This window comes from Lagenorhynchus albirostris, chromosome 1, assembly GCF_949774975.1.
Source record: "Lagenorhynchus albirostris chromosome 1, mLagAlb1.1, whole genome shotgun sequence".
NCBI classification, from domain to species: domain Eukaryota; kingdom Metazoa; phylum Chordata; class Mammalia; order Artiodactyla; family Delphinidae; genus Lagenorhynchus; species Lagenorhynchus albirostris.
The window spans coordinates 73,454,788-73,473,830 of record NC_083095.1 but is presented as its reverse complement, the minus strand read 5'-3'; the positions used below and the strand labels follow the sequence as shown (position 1 = coordinate 73,473,830).

The window sequence follows — 19,043 nt, the reverse complement described above, 5'->3', positions numbered from 1 at the left end:
CTGCGCCACCAGGGAAGCCCCAGACACATTATTGAGAGGGGTGAATGCAAGGTATCAACAGCCCAAGCCTGGGACCGTCTCCAGAAATAGTTATGGAGAGTTTGCTACGGCACATCTATGCCCTGAATTGTACTGGCTGAGGCACAAGGTTTGTGGGAAGAGAAGGGAGAGGAGGAGAAGGAGGGAGGAACAGGAGAAGGAGGAAGAGGTGGTGGTGGAGGAAGAAGGTAAGTCAGTGCTAGTATTACTCTGGATGGTAAATCCTGTTGTGCAGGTGAAAATGTTTTCTTTAATAATTCTTAACACCACACAATGGACAAGGGAATTGGTAGGAAAGATTATTACTTAGCAAGAAGGGAGCCCAGTGCTAGTGTTCATTCAAGCTAGAAAGGCGGAGCTGGACTCCTCCTTGCAGAGCAGAGCAGCTCTGGGGGGAGAGAGGAGAGTCCCACAGACACACTGCAGGCTGCATCCTGATTGAAGTTTGCTGGGGATACAACCAGCAGGGGCTTTGTTGTTCTTGGAGAGCCTTCCTGGGCACAGGCGGGGCCAGGCTCCTGTGGAATGCAGGGACTACCAGGGAGGGCTCTGGCTTTGGGGTTCTCCTGCAGACTGGCCAGGCTTCTGTGGCTAACTGCCATTTAGGACTTCGTTAATCCAGGACACATATGGGGAGATTCGAGTGAAGACACCAGGAGGCTTTGTGTCTGTACTTCCATAAGACTCAGTACCTGGGCCACTCCAGCACACAGAAGGGGGCCCCCAGAATTGCCCTGTGGGTTAGAGAAAGCAGATCCTGAGCAGCAGGCATTCTTCTCTCCTTTCTGTCACGTCATCCTGGTTCTCTCAGCACCCCAGTCAAGATACCCCAGAATCTGGCTAGGGATCCTGGCTCCTCAGACAGGGGATCCCCTGGCTAGGGATCAAACCTCCTTAGACAGGGGTTTCCTGTCTTCATTCTCTCTCTGGCATAGAACCACAACTCTAGTCCTGTCCCTTCCATCTTCTTCACTTCTCTCCTGGAGCCCTGTACGGCAGGATAGACGGGAGGGTTAGAAGCAGGACGTGGCTATAGAAGGATGGCACCCGGAAGGAGGAGTCCAGTTCCACAGTCCTAGAAACCCATGAACTCAGACATGTTCACTGTACTCGGGACTTCCTGACCCCATCGCCGCCCAGGAGGACGCTGTCTCCCAAGTACTGAGTTGGGAGACGGAGGTGTAGGTATGTGGTTACCTTGTATGCTGATCTTCTCTTCCTGGGATTGCCTGCACAGATTTGGAGGTTATGACTGGGCAAAAGAAAGTGGTTGCAGGTCTTGTCATCCAGGAGTCTGAGCTTCACCTCCCTCAGAGTATGTGACACTGGCTCTGTCACCCTTGTCTTCCCCTAGCCAGCTGCCTGGCGCATCCTCCTGGGTGGAATGAAGGTAGATGGGTAGGCAGGGGGATTGTCCCTGTGGTGTGGGTCAGCTCGGCTCTTGTTCGTAGCCGTGAGGGAGGAAGAGCAGGTGGATTGCCAGTCCCAGGGAGAGTGGAGGGAGTGGTGTGGTAGAAGGTCCCCAGGTAGGGCCTAGAGCTTCTCCCCAGTGGGGTGGTGATGACATGGAGTGGAGGGGGCCCCAAGGAAATGGGTTGGCATAGAATGAGAAATGCACAGCTCAGGAGAATGGGTAAAGGAGGGGCTGAGAAGTGAAAGAACGATGGCACCTTCAGTAACATGTCACTGAGGTTGCTGAAAAAGCTGTTCTTCGACCTCCAGCTACTGCCATGTGGATTCTTTCTATTTCGTGTCATGAGCTCCAAGAGTGACCCTAACATGCCTGCAGGGAGGGAGGAGAGAGGCAGGAAAAGGTGCTGGTCTCTGGAGGAGGGACCATTGTGAGCAAAGAGACCCCAGACCCACTTGTGCCCCAGTGCAGGGCCACCTGAGGAACGCAGATCTTGCTCAGGGCAGAAGCTCCCCCCAGAGATCATAGCCGTTTCAGGAAGGCCCAGGCCCAGGCAGCTACATGGACTGCGAGAGCTCTGCCAGCACCAGGATAAGGAGGCAGGGTTGGCCTGCCTTGACCCGGGCTGCCCTGAATGATGCCCTGGCCTCTGGAAATGGACATGACAAATGAAACTGGCCTGGCTCCTCCCAGTGTGCATTGCTGATCATCCTGAGATGAGCAGGCACAAGAATCCCTGCCTTGGTGTGTATAACTCTGGTTCTTACAGCTCCTCACACGAGAAGAGAGCTATTCAAAGTTTTCTTACCTTCCTTAACAGTGAGCACCTGTCAGCACAAATTTTTTTTTTTTTAAGATTTTATTTTATTTATTTGGCTGCATTGGGTCTTTGCTGCTGCATGTGGGTTTTCTCTAGTTGCAGCGAGAGGGGGCTACTCTTCGTTGTGGTGCGTGGGCTTCTCATTGTGGTAGCTTCTCTTGTTGTGGAGCACAGGCTCTAGGAGCATGGGCTTCAGTAGTTGCGGCACTTGGGCTCGGTAGTTGTGACTTGCAGGTTCTAAAGTGCAGGCTCAGTAGTTACGGCGCACAGGCTTAGTTGCTCTGCGGCACGTGGGATCTTCCTGGACCAGGGATTGAATCCGTGTCTCCTGCATTGGCAGACGGATTCTTAAGCACTGCACCACCAGGGAAGTCCCAGCACAAATTCTTTTTTTTTTTAAATTAATTAATTAATTTTTGGCTGCATTGGGTCTTCGTTGCTGCGCATGGGCTTTCTCTAGTTGTGGCAAGTGGGGACTACTCTTGGTTGTGGTGCGCAGGCTTCTTGTTGCAGTGGCTTCTCTTGTTGTGGAGCACAGGCTCTAGGAGCATGGCCTTCAGTAGTTGTGGCTTGCGGGCTCTAGAGCGCAGGCTCAGTAGCTGTGGCGCATGGGCTTAGTTGCTCCGTGGCATGTGGGGTCTTCCCAGACCAGGGCTTGAACCCATGACCCCTGCATTGGCAGGCGGATTCTTAACCACTGCGGCACCAGGGAAGTCCCCAGTACAAATTCTTGACTTATGAGAAACCCACCACAGGTGGCAACGTATTCCTCGTCAGGGATTATTTCCAGATGGGCCTTATAGGGGCGGGAGTGTGGCTTGGACTCAATGCCACTGATAATCTCCTCTGAAACAGAGAATCCAAATCCTCAAACACAGGCTCACCGAACTGTCAGACAGAGCGTTAGGTGGGAAAAATGAGATGAATGATGTGCGACAATCCCCTGCATCCTCACCCTTACCTCTAAAGTAGCTCAGACCTCTCCACATGTCATTCTGTTGGCTTCCCCTTCTCCAATGCACCCTGTCAGTCCTCATCATACTTTTGAGAACACAGTGGCTGGTCTTGATTCTGAGCTGTTGTGAAACATTTCTTCATCCCCATCCTGACGTCCACATGAGAGCAAGGCCAGAGAAGGACCATGAATCAGAATCATGGATATTTTCAGGAAAGGTCAAGAGGAACTTCCAAAGCCATTTTCCTGTTCTTCCTCCACCCAAGACTTCCCATCCCTGGGACACTGTCATCATCTGCAGGGAAAGGGTATGACTCTTCCAGATAGAGGTTCCCCCCCTGGAACACTTGCAATGGGATCTTGCAGGGTCAATTTAGGGTCCTCTTTGATTCAGCTTAGTAAGTTAAGAGTACCCAGAGGACAGAAAAGTTCCACCCTGGACTCACCAGCTCTAGCTTCAGGAGGCAAGAGAAAGAGCAGTAGAAGGAGTAGGACCTGCATTTTCCCAGGGATGCTGCCCATTGTAAGCTGCTTCTGTCACTCCCTCCCTCGCTCCTGCTTTTATAACTCCAGAATTAAAAGAAAAGGGGAGGGTAAACAACAAGGTCCTACTGTATAGCACAGGGAACTATATTCAATATCCCGTGATACACCATAATGGAAAAGAATATAAAGAAGAATGTCTCTGTGTGTGTAACTGAGTCACTTTGCTGTAAGCAGAGATTGCCACAAACTGCACTTCAATTAAAGAAAAATAAGAGTGTTAAAAAAAAAAAAAGGAGGGAGGACTGCAAACCACAGAAACAACATAATCACATCTTTGCCTTTCACTCTGGCCTGGCTGTTTTCCTCATCAAAAATTCTCTCAACTATCCTCTCTGCTCTGCTGGTATTGAAGCTTCAGTCAGAGCCCAAGAGTCCTGACTCCTCGGATGAGGCATTCACTTTCTCATCTAATGAAACTCTCTTGAGCCAGAGAAGTAACACAAATGGAGGGGAGGTGGGGATTTTTAGATGCTGTAAGAATCTAAATAAGGATGAGCAAACTTTTTTCTGTAAATGGCCAGATAGTAAGTATTTTTAGCTTTGCAAGCCATACTGTCTCTCTGGCAACTATTCCACTCTGTTGTCATAGCACAAAAGCAGTCATACACAATATGTAAACAAGCAAGTATGACTGTGTTCTAGAAGATCCATCCTTCCTTCAGTCCAAAGATTCAGTAGAAGAATAGAATGTGGCAGTGAGAGAAGGAAGGAAAAAGGGAGAATTTGTTGACTGCCCACAATATGTTTGGCACTGATAGGACTTAACACACATCATCTCATTTAATCTTTTTAACAGTCCTTTTGGGTTAATAGTATTATACAAAATTATGGAACACACAACTGAAGCTCAGAATGTCACATAGCAGCAAGATCTAACATTTAATATGTCAGATTCTGAAACTCATATTTTCCATTTCACTAATCTGAATAATGAGAAATGGGAGTTGAAGGGTTAGTCCAATGACTGGGGAAAGGAATGCAATGTATGAAGGAAAACATGTGTGTTCTCTAGGGGGTGCTGGGGTTTCCGCTTGTGCACTGAGGGTCATTTTTAGTTGCATAATAAAATGATACCTGCACCTGCATCATTTGAGTTGTTACTCTGGGCTTTCATTATTTTATTTGACACTGAGAAAGGGAAAAACTGTTCTCAATTAGACGATAACATGCCATTGATTACAAGATTCATTACTGTTGTAAAGAGGTTAAGATGTGAAATATTGTGCATCTTGGAATCAATGAAATATGGTATACTATAGGTGGAAGCTTTGTCCCATTCACCCTAACATCAACCCTGAGAAATATTATTGTTTCCATTGTACAGAAGAGGAAACTGAGGCTCAGAGAATTTGAGTCACTTGACAAGATTTCATAGCCATGACTCCAATCACATGATCTTTCCATATAACATCTGGCTTTCCTGGACTGTAAAAATAAATCAAAAGAAGGATCAAGGATATCAAGAAGGATCTAGAGAGGATTTCTTCACCAGTTCCCATAATTTTATAAGATACAATTTTTATAATAAATCCCTTATTGTACATCACTCATAGTGCTTCTGCTTCCCTAATTGAACTCTAAATAATAGAGATATTCGTTTTGAAGAGGACGCAGGGAAACCTAAACTTAGCTTTTGAAAATTGGCCCGGGTTATCTATTAGTTCTCTAATCTGATAAATTTAAAGGTACTACTTACCCTGTTGTAAGTGGTTAAAAATATTAGTTATAAGTTGTAAATGCTTATTTATGGCAAACAGCAGCAAATCTGTTACTTAAATTATTACCTACTGTAGATATCTGTAATCAATGGGAAGACTTTAGATGACCAAGTACTCTCTTCAATAGAACATATTAATGGAAATAAGGAGTATAATGGGGTTGATTGATTGATTCTGAGAGTTCTCTCCAGAGTCAGGATTGGAACCTTGCTCTCCCAACTGCCAGGCCAGTACTCTCCAAGATGTAACCCCTAAGAGCAGCAAGAGGGTTTAAGTTCACCTAGCCAACTTCTTCACCAGCAGCTTGCATCCCAACATCCCTGGCCAAGTGGCCATGACTACTCAGATGGCAATGTGGACAGAAAGTACATAGAATTCAACCTCTTCCCTTTTCTGCCCTACATATAAAACCACATGCACAAAGAAAATACATACCGTATGATAGTTCATATAATGCTTAAAGACAGCTGTCATGCACAGCTGCTTTGTTGCAACCCAGGGAAATTCCACTGTAAGTTAAGTCCCTTCACCCCTGACCCTGGTTAGTTCTTCATTTGTTCCCCATGAGATAGCTGGTAGTCTATTCACCACACAAGACCCTATCCTCTGTGAACTGTACTCAGAGCCTGGGGCTGGGATCCTCTGTGGACCAGGTTCTCCTGAATTCTGTCCAGCCAGTGCTGAGATAACCAGATAAGGCAATGAAGCAAAGAAGCTCAATGGGAGAAGGGCCCATTCTGTGTCCCAGAGGGAAGCTTAAGTAAAGATCAGGTCCAAGAGTGAGCTAAGGGACCCATCTTCCTAACGCAGCCACCATTCTTCTCAGACAGTGAGTTTTGAACAAAGGGTCGATGAGGGAGTCAGAGGCCTGTGGTGTCATCCTTATCTTGAGACTGTTTTATGTTTCCTTTAGGAAGAAATGTGACCTTTATCAGCTCTCCAAAACAGCTGATTGAGAGGATGGAGAAAAGAATACTTCTGTCCAAGTCAGAAACTTCCACGGCCTTGATGAGGCTCGTGATGAGAAAGGGATGAAATTGGAGCAACCAACATCCCTATCTGGGTTTCATTTCATTCTAAGTTACTCCCAGGATTCCCCACAGTTCAAGAAGGAGTCTAGAGAAGGCTGGCCACTCCCACCCTGCAGTTTGTTAAATGCAAATTGTTAGGCTAGTCAGTACTTCCCCAGTCTCCACCAGGACTAAAAATTCCCTCAAAACAAGGGAACGAGGGCAGCCTTATTTCTTTTACTCTAAAAAAGTGGCAGGCAGGAATGTCATTGCACACATTCAGATGGTAGGAAAACCCATATGATGTATTTGCTTGAAGGCAATTAGAATCTGAGTCTAAATGCTCATCTAGCTGGACGGGGCAGAAACACGATCCCTTTCATGACTACAAGCTGCTGCCTGTGCAGAATCAAACTGGAATCAAAGAGGCCCACGTGGTCTGGACAAATGGAGAAACGTCTCTGCTATTTGAGCTGTCAGGGTTACTGCTGCCTCCACTTGGTCCAAGACGACCTAGACTTTTCAACCTTAGAGAGGTCTTGGCTGAGAGGCCACATGTAGAGTGTGTGATTTTTTGCTGAGCAAGGACCGCCCTGTGCTGGGCTCACCTCACCAGACACTCCCAGCAGCCATCCCTCCAAGGTCTTGCACTGCTATGCAGCACTGCCTGGGAGCTGAGTGTGAGTTCCAGTTCTGTGCAGGTGCCATCCTGCCCCAAACACACAGCACCATGTTCTTCTGTGGCACGGGGTCCATACTCTGGGATCATGTAACTCTCAGAAGCACGCCTTTTCACATCTTGTTGTGCAGAAATCATGCAGCGGCACAATCTCCTAGTGACTTGGGGCACTTTTCCAAAGGAAGAGCGATGATGTCACACAGCTTCTGATTTAGAGCTGAAAAAAACCCTAAGACATACTAAGGACCTGGCTCCTTGATTGAAAAAGACAAAAAGGAAAATACAGAAACAAAACAAAAATAGCATTTAAAAAAGTTGTCCAGCCACATACATGTTCAGTGTAAGTATAACATTTATTTTGAGGAAATGGTTCTGTGGCTTGAAACAGGTTTAAGAATCTTTGTTGCAGACCCTCATCCTCCTTTGAGTGATGAGGGAGACAAAGTCCCAGGAGGCTGTAGTGACCGACGGGAGGCACCACAGAGTTAGGACAGAGCCTGGACTGAGCCAGGCTCCCTGACAGCCAAGCCAGCAAGAGGCCTTCCATGTTTCTTTCTTTCTTATTTTTTTTTTAAAAGATTTTATTTATTTAAAATTTATTTTATTGAAAAATAGTTGATTTACAATGTTTTATTAATTTCTACTGTATAGCAAAGTGATTCAGTTTTATATATATATACATATATGTATATATTCTTCCACTCTCTCTCTATGTGTGTATATATATATATATATATATATATATATATATATATATATATATATATACACACACACACATACACATTTTTTTCATATTCTTTTCCATTATGGTTTATCACAGGATACTGAATATAGTTCCCTGTGCTATACAGTAGGACCTTGTTGTTCATCCATTCTATATGTAATAGTTTGTATCTGCTAATCCCAAACTTCCAGTCCATCCCTCCCCCACTACCCTTCCCCTTGGCAGCCACAAGTCTGTTCTCTATGTTTGTAAGTCTGTTTCTGTTTCATAGATAAGTTCGTTTGTGTCATATTTTAGATTCCACATATAAGTGATATCATATGGTATTTGTCTTTCTCTGTCTGACTTACCTCACTTAGTAAGATAATCTCTAGGTCCATCCATGTTGCTGCAAATGGAATTATTTCATTCTTTTTTTATGACTGAGTAGTATTCCTTTGTATATATGTACCACATCTTCTTTATCCATTCATCTGTTGATGGACATTTTGGTTGTTTCCATATCTTGGCTATTGTAAATAGTCCTTCAGTGAACATTGGGGTGCATGCATCCTTTTGAATTATGGTTTTCTCCAGATATATGCCCAGGAATGGGGTTTCAGGGTTATATGGCAACTCTATTTTTAGTTTTTTGGGGAACCTCCATACTGTTTTCCATAGTGGCTGCACCAATATACATTCCCACCAACAGTGTCAGAGGGGTTCCTTTTTCTCTACACCCTCTCCAGCATTTGCTATTTGTAGACTTCTTAATAATGGCCGTTCTGACCGGTATGAGGTGGTACCTCACTGCAGTTTTGATTTGCATTTCTCTAATAATTAGTGATGTTGAGCCCTTTTTCATTGCCTGTAACCATCTTTCTTTTCTTTTTTTTTTTAAATAAATTTATTTGTTTATTTATTTTTGGCTGCATTGGGTCTTCATTGCTGTATGCAGGCTTTCTCTAGTTGTGGTGAGCGGGGGCTACTCTTCGTTGTGGTGCTCAGGCTTCTCACTGTGGTGGCTTCTCTTGTTGCGGAGCACAGGCTCTAGGTGCACAGGCTTCAGTAGTTGCAGCACGCGGGCTTCAGTAGTTGTGGCACGGAGGCTCTAGAGCACAGGCTCAGTAGTTGTGGTGCACGGGTTTAGTTGCTTCACAGCATGTGGGATCTTCCCGGACCAGGGCTTGAACCCATGTCCCCTGCATTGGCAGGCAGATTCTTAACCACTGTGCCACCACGGAAGCCCATATTTTCTTTTTTTTAAATATTTATTTATTTGGCTCTGCTGGGTCTTAGTTGTGGCACCTGGGATATTTGTTGCCATGTGTGAGATCTTCGTTGCAGCATGCAGGATCTTTAGTTGGGGCATGCAGGGCCTTTAGATGTGGCATGTGGGATCTTTTAGTTGTGTCATGTGGGCTCTTAGTTGTGGCATGCGAGATCTAGTTCCCTGACCAGGAATTGAACCCGGGCCCCCTGCATTGGGAGCACAGAGTCTTAACCATTGGTCCCCCAGGGAAGTCCCTGCCCATCTTTCAATGTGTTATTTTTGTTGTTGTTGTGTTATATGAGCTGTTTGTATGTTTTGGAAATTAAGCCCCTTTTCGGTTGCATCATTTGCAAATATTTCCTCCCAGTCTGTGGTTTGTCTTTTCATTTGTTATGGTTTCCTTTGCTGTACAAAAGCTTTTAAGTTTGATTAGGTCTCATTTGTTTTTTGTTTTTTTTTTTTGCTTTTATTTCTATTGCCTTGGGAGACTGACCTAAGAACATTTTGGGTCGATTCATGTCAGAGAATGATTTGCCTATGTTCTCTTCTAAGAGTTTTATGGTGTCATGTCATATATGTAAGTCTTTAAGTCATTTTTTAAATAAATATTTACAAATGTTATATCCTCTTATTGGATTGACCCCTTTATTGTTTTTTTTTAAATTTATTTATTTGGTTGTGCTGGGTCTTAGTTGTGGCAGGCAGGCTCCTTAGTTGTGGCTCATGGGCTCCTTAGTTGTGGCTCACTGGCTCCTTAGTTGCAGCATGTGGGCTCCTTAGTAGTGGCATGCAAACTCTTAGTTGTGGCATGAATGTGGGATCTAGTTTCCTGACCAGGGATCGAATCTGGGCTCCCTGCATTGGGAGCACAGAGTCATAGCCACGGCGTCACCAAGGAAGTCCCAAGTCTTTAAGTCATTTTGAGTTTACTGTTGTTTATGGTGTGAAGGTGTCTTCCATGTTTTCTAACCCCTGCCTTTGTGAGTATTTCCTGGCATCCCTGAACAAGACTTGAGCCTCTAATCAGACACCTACCTCCCCAGAGAGAAAACCTCTGGGCTCCTGTGGCAGGCATTCTCTGACAAGTATTCAAAACATTGTCCTGGTGAGCTGGTCTGTCTGCTCATGGGCATATTTGGATGGAAGCAGGTACGCACCTTAAACATGCTGATTCCTTCAAATTTTCTTGTCCATAGACATATCCTCCATCTCCTACCTTCAAGGAAACGATCCTTCCCTTGTTTAAAGATCTCTGTAATGGAAATAAAAAAATAAAATAAAACATCTCTGTAATGACCACCAAGGAAATGCCTCTACTCATCAAATGCCTCTCCCACCACCCCTTCTTCCCTCAAGACTCATAAGAAGAGACAGGTCCCAGGGTGGCTAGGGAGGGAATTGCCCAAAGGACTCAAGTTCTTGCTAATTTGTTTCAAGAATGTGTATTGGGATGACTCTGCCTTCCCTGCCCACCACCATACTTCTGCCAGTACCACTCCTTGTAGACTTGCAGACCTTCCAGTGTTTATTTCCTGTCTGGGTAGCCCACACAATACTGCTATAAACTTTCCTCTGAGAAATGCTTTTGCTGCATTCCATAGTTTTTGGATCATTGTCCTTTCATTTTCAGTGTCTCATGGCATTTTAAAATTTCCTCTTTGATTTCTTCAGTGACTCATTTGTTGTTTATAGCATATTGTGTAGCCTCCATGTGTTTGCATTTTTTGCAGTTTTTTTCCTTGTAATTGATATCTAGTCTCATAGTGTTGTGGTTGGAAATGATGCTTGAAATGGTTTCTATTTCCTTAAATTAACTGACACTTGTTTTTTGGCCTAGCATGTGATATATCCTGGGGAATTTTCCATGTGCAGTTGAAAAGAATGTGTATTCTGCTGCTTTTGGATGAAACGATCTATCTATCTGTCTATGAAGTTCATCTGATTTAATGTGTTATTTAAGGCCAGTGTTTCCTTATTTATTTTCTGTCTGGATGATTTGTCCATTGATGTAAGTGGGGTGTTAAACTCCCCTACTATTGTGCTACTATCGATTTCTCCCTTTATGTTTGTTAATATTTGCTTTATGTACTTAGGTGCTCCTATGTTGGGTGCATATATATTTACAATTGTTATATCTTCTTGGATTGACCCCATGATCATTAAGTAATGTCCTTATTTATCTCTTTGTTTTAAAGTCTGTTTTATAAGTAGTGTTTATTTTAAAGTCTATTACATCTGATATAAGTATTGCTATCCTGGCTTTCTTTTTGTTTCATTGGCTTGGAGTACTTTTTCTATCCCCTCACTTTCAATCTGTGCGTATCTTTAGAATTGAAGTGAGTCTCTTGTAGGTAGCATATAGATGGATCTTGTTTTTCTATCCATTCAGCCACTCTGTGTCTTTTGATTGGAGCATTTAGTCCATTTATGTTTAAAGTAGTTATTGATAGGTATGTACTTATTGCCATTTTGTTCATTGTTTTTGGGTTTTTTTCATGTTTCTTTTTTGCTCCTTTCTTCTTTTACTCCCTTCCCTTGTGATTTGATGACTGTCTTTAGTGTTATCTTTGGATTCTTTTCTTTTTGTGTGTGTGTCTATCTATTACAGATCTTTGATGTGTGTCTCTTTTTTTGTGTGTATCTATTATTGATCTTTGATGTGTGGTTACCATCAAGCTTATATCTGTCTATCTATCTGTCTATCTATCTATCTATCTATGGTTATTTTAAGGTGCTGGTCTCTTAAGTCCGAACACATTTTTACAACCTGCATTTTTACTGTCCTCCCGTATTTATTTTTGACATCTTTTTGTTTTGTGTATCCCTTAACTACTTATTGTGGATAGAGATGATTTTACTACTTTTGTCTTTTAGCCTTCCTACTAGCTTTATAAGTGGTTGATTTACTACCTTTACTGTATATTTACCTTTACTAATGAGACTTTTCCTCTTGTAATTTTCATACTTCTAGTTGTGGCCTTTTCTTTTCAACTTAGAGTAGTCCCTTTAACATTTGTTATAAAGCTGGCTTTGTGATGCTGGAGTCTTAGCTTTTTGTTTGTCCGTAAAACTTTAAATTTCTCCATCAAATATGAATGATAACCTGCTCGGTAGAGTATTCTTGGTTGTATGTTTTTCCCTTTCATCACTTTAAATATATCATGCCACTCCCTTCTGGCTTGCAAAGTTTCTGTTGAAAAGTCAGTGGATAGCTGGGAGTTCCCCTTGTTGCTTTTCCTTTGCTACTTTTAATATTAATATAAAACTAATATTTAGTTATTGGCATTTTAATTACAGTGTGTCTTGGTGTGGTCAACTTTGTGTTGATCCTGTTTGAGACTGCCTGTGCTTCCTGCACATGGATATGTGTTTCATTTCTCAGGTTAGGAAAATTTTCAGCTATTATGTCTTCAAATATGTTCTCTGGTCTTTTTTGTCTCTCTTTTCTTTCTGCGATCCCTATACTGTGAATGTTAGTATGCTTGATGTTGTCCCAGTGTTCTCTTAAACTATCCTCATTGAAAAAATTCTTTTATCTTTTTTTCTGTTCTGGTTGAGGGATATTCACTATTCTCTCTTCCAGTTTGCTGATCTGCTCCTTTGTATCATCTAATCTACTGTTGATTCCTTCTACCATGTTTTAAAATTTCAGTTATTGTGTTCTTTAGTTCTATTTGGTTCTTTTTTACATTTTCTAACTCTTTGTTTTATATATTACATAGAGCTCTTTGATTGTGATATGTTGCAGTGATTTTTTTCCAAGTTGTTGTCTGTATTTTGACTTTTCTTACACTTTTTTGACATACAAACTTAAAAAAATTGTATTTTACATATCAAAATTTATTTATCAATCTCTTCTTTTAATGTTCCTGGATTTAGCTAGAAGGGCTTTCTCTACTCTAACTTTATAAAGGTATTTATTGACATTTATTTATTACTATGTTTTTACTTCATACGTTTGTGTCTGTTATCTATTTTGAGTCTGTTCTGGCGGTTTACGTGATATATGACTCCAGTTTAACAAATGACTAACTAATTGCTCCAATATCATTTATTAAAAAGTCCATCTTTTCCCCAGTGATTTGTAATGCCACCTTAGTATAAACTGCATTTCCATATGTAGTTGGGTATGCTTGTGAATTTTCTATTCTGTTTAATTGGTCTCTCTGTCTACTCAGGAGTGGACATTACACTGTTTTCAGAAAAGAAGTTTTATAGGATGTTTGTAATATCTGACTAGCTATTCTTTCATGCTTATTTTCCACATAAATTTAAGAAAGTATCTAGAACTTGTATAACACTAGGAGAAAAAAATAATATTTTTATTGGACACATTAAAATTTTATATTGACTTTGGGAGAATCAGTGCCTTTTTGGTATAGATCCACCCTATTCAAGAATTAAGAATATCCTGCTATTTCTCAGGTCCGTTTTTGTATTTTTCAGGAGTACTTTAACGTTTTGCTTGAATAGGTTTTTCACAGTTCTGATTAAGTTTTTCTTAAGAATCTTATGTTTTTTGTTGCTACTGCAACAGATATTTCTTTACAGTTCGTATCTTCAAACTGGTTGTTCTTTATATATGTGAAGGCTATGGAGTTCCTTCTAATTTTGAAACAATCTCAAGAATAAAGAAAAGTTGCAATTATAATACAAAAAACTTTTGTTTTCCTGAACTATTTGAGACTAAAGTTACTGACATGGTACTCCATCAACTTCCCAAATACTTTAGAGTGTAATCCCTACAAACAAGGACACTCTTACATAACCACAGTCCAATGATCAAACCTAGGGAATTAACATTGATGCCACCAATACCATCTAATCCTCAGACAGTGAGAAACCTGGCTCACTAGCCTTAATATGTTTACATATTTGATTAATCCCCACAGAGATTTATATAACAGATCTCTCACTCATCTTCTCCAAGTGTGTTCCCTGCTGCCCACAGCCAGGCTCTGGTGATCCACATTAGGCAGCCCCCTTGTGCCACCCACCTGACCCTATTGGGCCTGCTCTGACAAATCCCACCAGGTCATTCACTTCCGATGGGCCCAGGGATGGTTTGTTTTGGTCCAGTGAACATCAAGCCCAGGACTTTCATTCAAAATTGTGGGATAAGAAAAACTCTTTGTTGCAGAATATTTACATTTAAAGAGGCGATTCTAAGCACTTTAAAAATACAACACTGAAATGGTGACAACATAGGAAATGAGGTTGCCGTTTGGGGTACTTGGGTGTGTCCAGGTCTATCCGCCCCTAAAGCAAGTCCAGCCTCTACCTCACAATGGCACCAAGCAGACTCCCTCCCCGAAGTTCTTACCATCCTGTTCTCTTACCACAGATTCTAGGTCTAGTCCAGCAACTGTCAGCTTCTCAAGGGCAAGAGCTGTGTCTTTCATATCCCTGGACCTAGCCTTTAAAATATTTATTCATGATTTCATCACAATGAAAAAACAGCCAAAAATGGAGAAATGGAGATATTCTTGATTCAGTCACTGAGGGGCTTCTGGGGATCCAGCCCCTCTGCTGGTGTAATAGGGAAGAACCCTTGTATTCTATTAAGTTAGTCACTAAAGGGATGTTACCTGTAAAGCTTTAATTATACATAATGGCCTATGTCTGGGGATGCTGCCTCTCAGGAAATGAGCATTAAGCTAAAATACCTTTGTTTAGCTCACCGGAAACATCCTGACCAGGCCCACCTGTGAAAGATTGCAGAACGGAAGATATTAACACATCCCCTCCAGAGGCTGACTGGAACCAAGAAATGCTTGACTTCACTTCCTCCCGTTTTAGTATAAAAGAAACCTGAATTCTAACTCAGGCCAGATGGGTCTTTGGGACATGAGTCCACCATCTTCTCAGTCTGCTGGCTTTTCAACTAAACTTGCTATTCCTTGCCTCAACAACTCATCTCTATATTTATTGGCCTGTTGTGCAGTGAGCAGTATGAGCTTGGACTCGGTAACACTGGCTGCATCACAGCCTTCACTTTGTTGTTCTTTCTTCTTACTTTGTGACTCGGCAGTGGGAATACAAGTGTGGTGCAGTGCCATTCTCACCTAACCCATGGCAGAGAATGTGGATGACCACATTGCATGCTGACACCCTGCTCGGGGGAGCACCAGTGTGGGAGGTCTGTGTGGGCACTGAGCCTCCCCTACTTCCTTCCCCTGTGTTTTGTGTCTGGAAAGACAGCAGCTCTGACATGGGCAGAACTTTGGGGATGTTGCAGCCACTCCTGCTGCTGATGGCCTTTCTTCTTTCCCCCGGGCTGGAATAGGTGAGTGACAGTCCCTATTCCTGAGCCCATCTCACGTAACCCCCTGTACTCTAACTCTTCTGCCCAGCTCAAATTTCTGAACCTCAGCTCCCTTCCCAAACCCAGACTAACAAGTTCAATGATGCATAGACACTCAGCAAAGATGGATGGCAGGAAGGAAGGGTGTTCACTAAAAGCTCTCATGGGTCTTAGCCTCTCTCTTACCACTGGGAAAGTGCATTGTGCATTTGGCAGAGGATGTGAAGCTACAAAACACAAGGAATTAAAATCCCTCACTCCATCCCAGGAAAGGGCAACTCAGACAAACAGTCTGCAGTATGGGAGTTGTCAGTGGACCCAGCTTAAGAACCAGTGAAATTTCTCAGTGCCCTCTACCCCTCACTCCTGCCCAGGAGCAGAGCTCAGGGTGCGATTGTTCAGAAGTGGCTAGATGACAGCACCCAAAGCTCTCTGCGTGCCTTGACTCTGCCCCAGTCCCCAAGCAGCCCATTTTCTGCCCAATCTCCCCTGCCTCCCAGGCCCTCGACTGCCCCACTGCCTTTGGCAGTGCCATTCCCCCATCCTTGTGGCCTTGAATCCCACCTGCACTATCCCCACCAAACCTTAGCCAAAAGCTAATTGGAGGCTATTCACTCTTGCAGGCAAAAAATCATTTACTGAGATCCTAGGTTGTGTTAGGCCCTAGGACAGGAGGATTTCAGAAGATCCAACTCTATATGCTCCTAATGCAAACTCAGGTTAATTTCACGACATTGCTGAGAAAGCTCCCAGGAGCTCTGCCCTCATGTCATTGAAGAGCACAGGGAACAGTGTCACTCAGCCCCAGGACCATGTGTCACCTCAGTTTGCCCTCAGCTGCAGCCCTGCCTTGTGTCACCTGCCTGTCACAGCTCCTGGTCTGTATCTCCCGTGACTCCATGCTCCCCACACCCCTACTCTGCTCTCTGTGCAGCTCAATCATTGTCACCTTGGGGACCCACAACATCAAGAGGCAGGAGAGGACACAACAACAACAGGGTCAAGTTTTTTTCCATGTAGAAAAAATGTGTCCTTATAGGACACCATAGAGACATTTATTGTCCTTGCACCACTTATTGAGAAGAAAAAAGAAAATAGTCTTTCCCCTAATTTCTGCCGTGAAACTTCCATCATAAATCAAGTGTTCATATATGTATGTATCAGTGTCCAAATGTGTGTGGGATCTCTACTTCTTATCCAGTAGTCTATGTCTCTATGCCCCCATCAATACCACACTGTCTTCATTACTATGACTTAATTTGCTAAAGCAAGACCTCCCATCTTCTTCTCATTCTTCATGACTACTTGGCTAATGTTCGCCATTGTTTTTTCCACATCTATTTAGAACCAATTAAGTTCTGTTAAGTAACTCTTGGGTGCAATGAATCTGTAGATCAGTTTTTGGAGAATTGACATTTGAAAAGTATTTTCTCTTCCAAATTTGAACATGGAATATCTTTATGTTTAGGTCTTCTTAGTGTCTCTTAATACAATTCAGTAGTTTTCACCGGAGGTCATGCACATCTTTTTTTAGACTTATGTTTAGTTATTTGATACTTTTCATGATTTAAATGTTAACGTTTTCAAAATTTCATTTTAAATTAATGTGTTATGTTACATCAATTGTGTTTTGAATGAAAAGCCACTCATCCTAGGATAAACCCAAATTAAAATGATATAACATTTTTGCTTATTGACTGATTTGACTTACATCAATATTCAAATAACATTAGCCTGTAATGTTCATTTCCCATATTGTTTTTTTTTCTTTTTTTAAAATCTTTTTGAAGGCACGGAAGATGGCGAAAGAAGGCACGGAAGATGGTGGAAGAGCAAGACACGGAGATCACCTTCCTCCCCACAGATACACCAGAAATACATCTACACGTGGAACAACTCCTACAGAACACCTACTGAACGCTGGCAGAAGACCTCAGACCTCCCAAAAGGCAAGAAACTCCCCACCTACCTGGGTAGGGCAAAAGAAAAAACAGACAAAAGGATAGGGACAGGACCTGCACCAGTGGGAGGGAGCTGTGAAGGAGGAAAGGTTTCCACACACTAGAAGCCCCTTCGCAAGCAGAGGCTGGGGGTGGCGGAGCGGGGAAGCTTCGGAGCCACAGAGGAGAGCGCAGCAACAGGGGTGCGGAGGGCAAAGCAGGGAGATTCCCGCACAGAGGATTGGTGCCGACCAGCACTCACCAGCCCGAGAGGCTTGTCTGCTCACCCACCAGGACGGGCGTGGGCTGGGAGCTGAGGCTTGGGCTTCGGTTGGATGCAGGGAGAGGAGTGAGGTTGGCGGCGTGAACACAGCCTGAAGGGGCCTAGTACACCACAGCTAGCCAGGAGGGAGTCCGGGAAAAAGTCTGGAGCTGCCGAAGAGACAAGAGACGTTTTCTTGCCTTGTTTCCTGGTGCGCGAGGAGAGGGGATTAAGAGCGCTGCTTAAAGGAGCTCCAGAGGGCTTCCCTGGTGGCGCAGTGGTTGAGAGTCCACCTGCCGATGCAGGGGACATGGGTTTGTGCCCTGGTCCGGGAGGATCCCACATGCCGCGGAGCGGCTGGGCCCGTGAGCCATGGCTGCTGAGCCTGCGTGTCCGGAGCCTGTGCGTCCGGAGCCTGTGCTCCGCAATGGGAGAGGCCACAACAGTGATAGGCCTGCGTACCGCAAAAAAAAAAAAAGGAGCTCCAGAGACGGGTGTGAGCCATGGCTATCAGCACAGATCCCAGAGATGGGCATGAGACGCTAAGGCTGCTGCTGCCGCCACCAAGAAGCCTGTGTGCAAGCACAGGTCACTCTCCTCACTGCTCCTCCCGGGAGCCTGTGCAGCCCACCACTGCCAGGGTCCCGTGATCCCGTGATCCAGGGACAACTTCCCCAGGAGAACGCATGGCGCGCCTCAGGCTGCTGCAACGTCACGCCGGCCTCTGCCACTGCAGGCTCGCCCCGCATCCATACCCCTCCCTCCCTCCGGCCTGAGTGAGCCAGAGCCCCCGAATCAGTGTGCTCCTTTAACCCCGTCCTGTCTGAGCCAGCGACCTATGCAGAGGCGGGGCCAAATCCAAAGCTGAACCCCGGGAGCTGTGCGAACAAAGAAGAGAAAAGGAAATTTCTCCCAGCAGCCTCAGAAGCAGCGGATTAAAGCTCCACAATCAAATTGATGTACCGTGCATCTGTGGAATACCTGAATAGACAGCGAATCATCCCAAATTGAGGAGGTGGACTTTGAGAGCAAAATAGATTATTTTTTCCCCTTTTCGTCTTTTTGTGAGTGTGTATGTGTATGCTTCTGTGTGAGATTTTGTCTGTATAGCTTTGCTTCCACCATTTGTCCTAGGGTTCTGTCTGTCCATTTTTTTCTTTACTACTTTTAAAAATTGTTTTCTTAATAATTATTTTTATTTTAATAACTTTATTTTATTTTATCTTACTTCATTTTGTTTTCTTTTATCCTCTTTCTTTCTTTCTACTTTTTCTTCGGTTTATTCTGAGCTGTGTGGATGAAAGGCTCTTGGTGCTGGAGAGTCCCATACAGGATAAATCCAAAGAGAAACACACCAGGATACATATTAATCAAACTATA

At 43.7% G+C, this 19,043-nt stretch overlaps 1 long non-coding RNA gene across 1 annotated transcript in view; it reads left to right on the top strand.

Moving 5' to 3' along the window:
* The window catches only part of LOC132530714 (uncharacterized), a 44,360-nt gene extending 26,956 nt beyond the window's left edge, over nucleotides 1-17,404 (top strand). Inside the window, exon 3 of the long non-coding RNA XR_009543860.1 lies at nucleotides 17,252-17,404. This is a non-coding gene — a long non-coding RNA (uncharacterized LOC132530714). The remainder of the gene's footprint in view (nucleotides 1-17,251) is intronic.
* The last annotated feature ends 1,639 nt before the right edge of the window (nucleotides 17,405-19,043 follow it).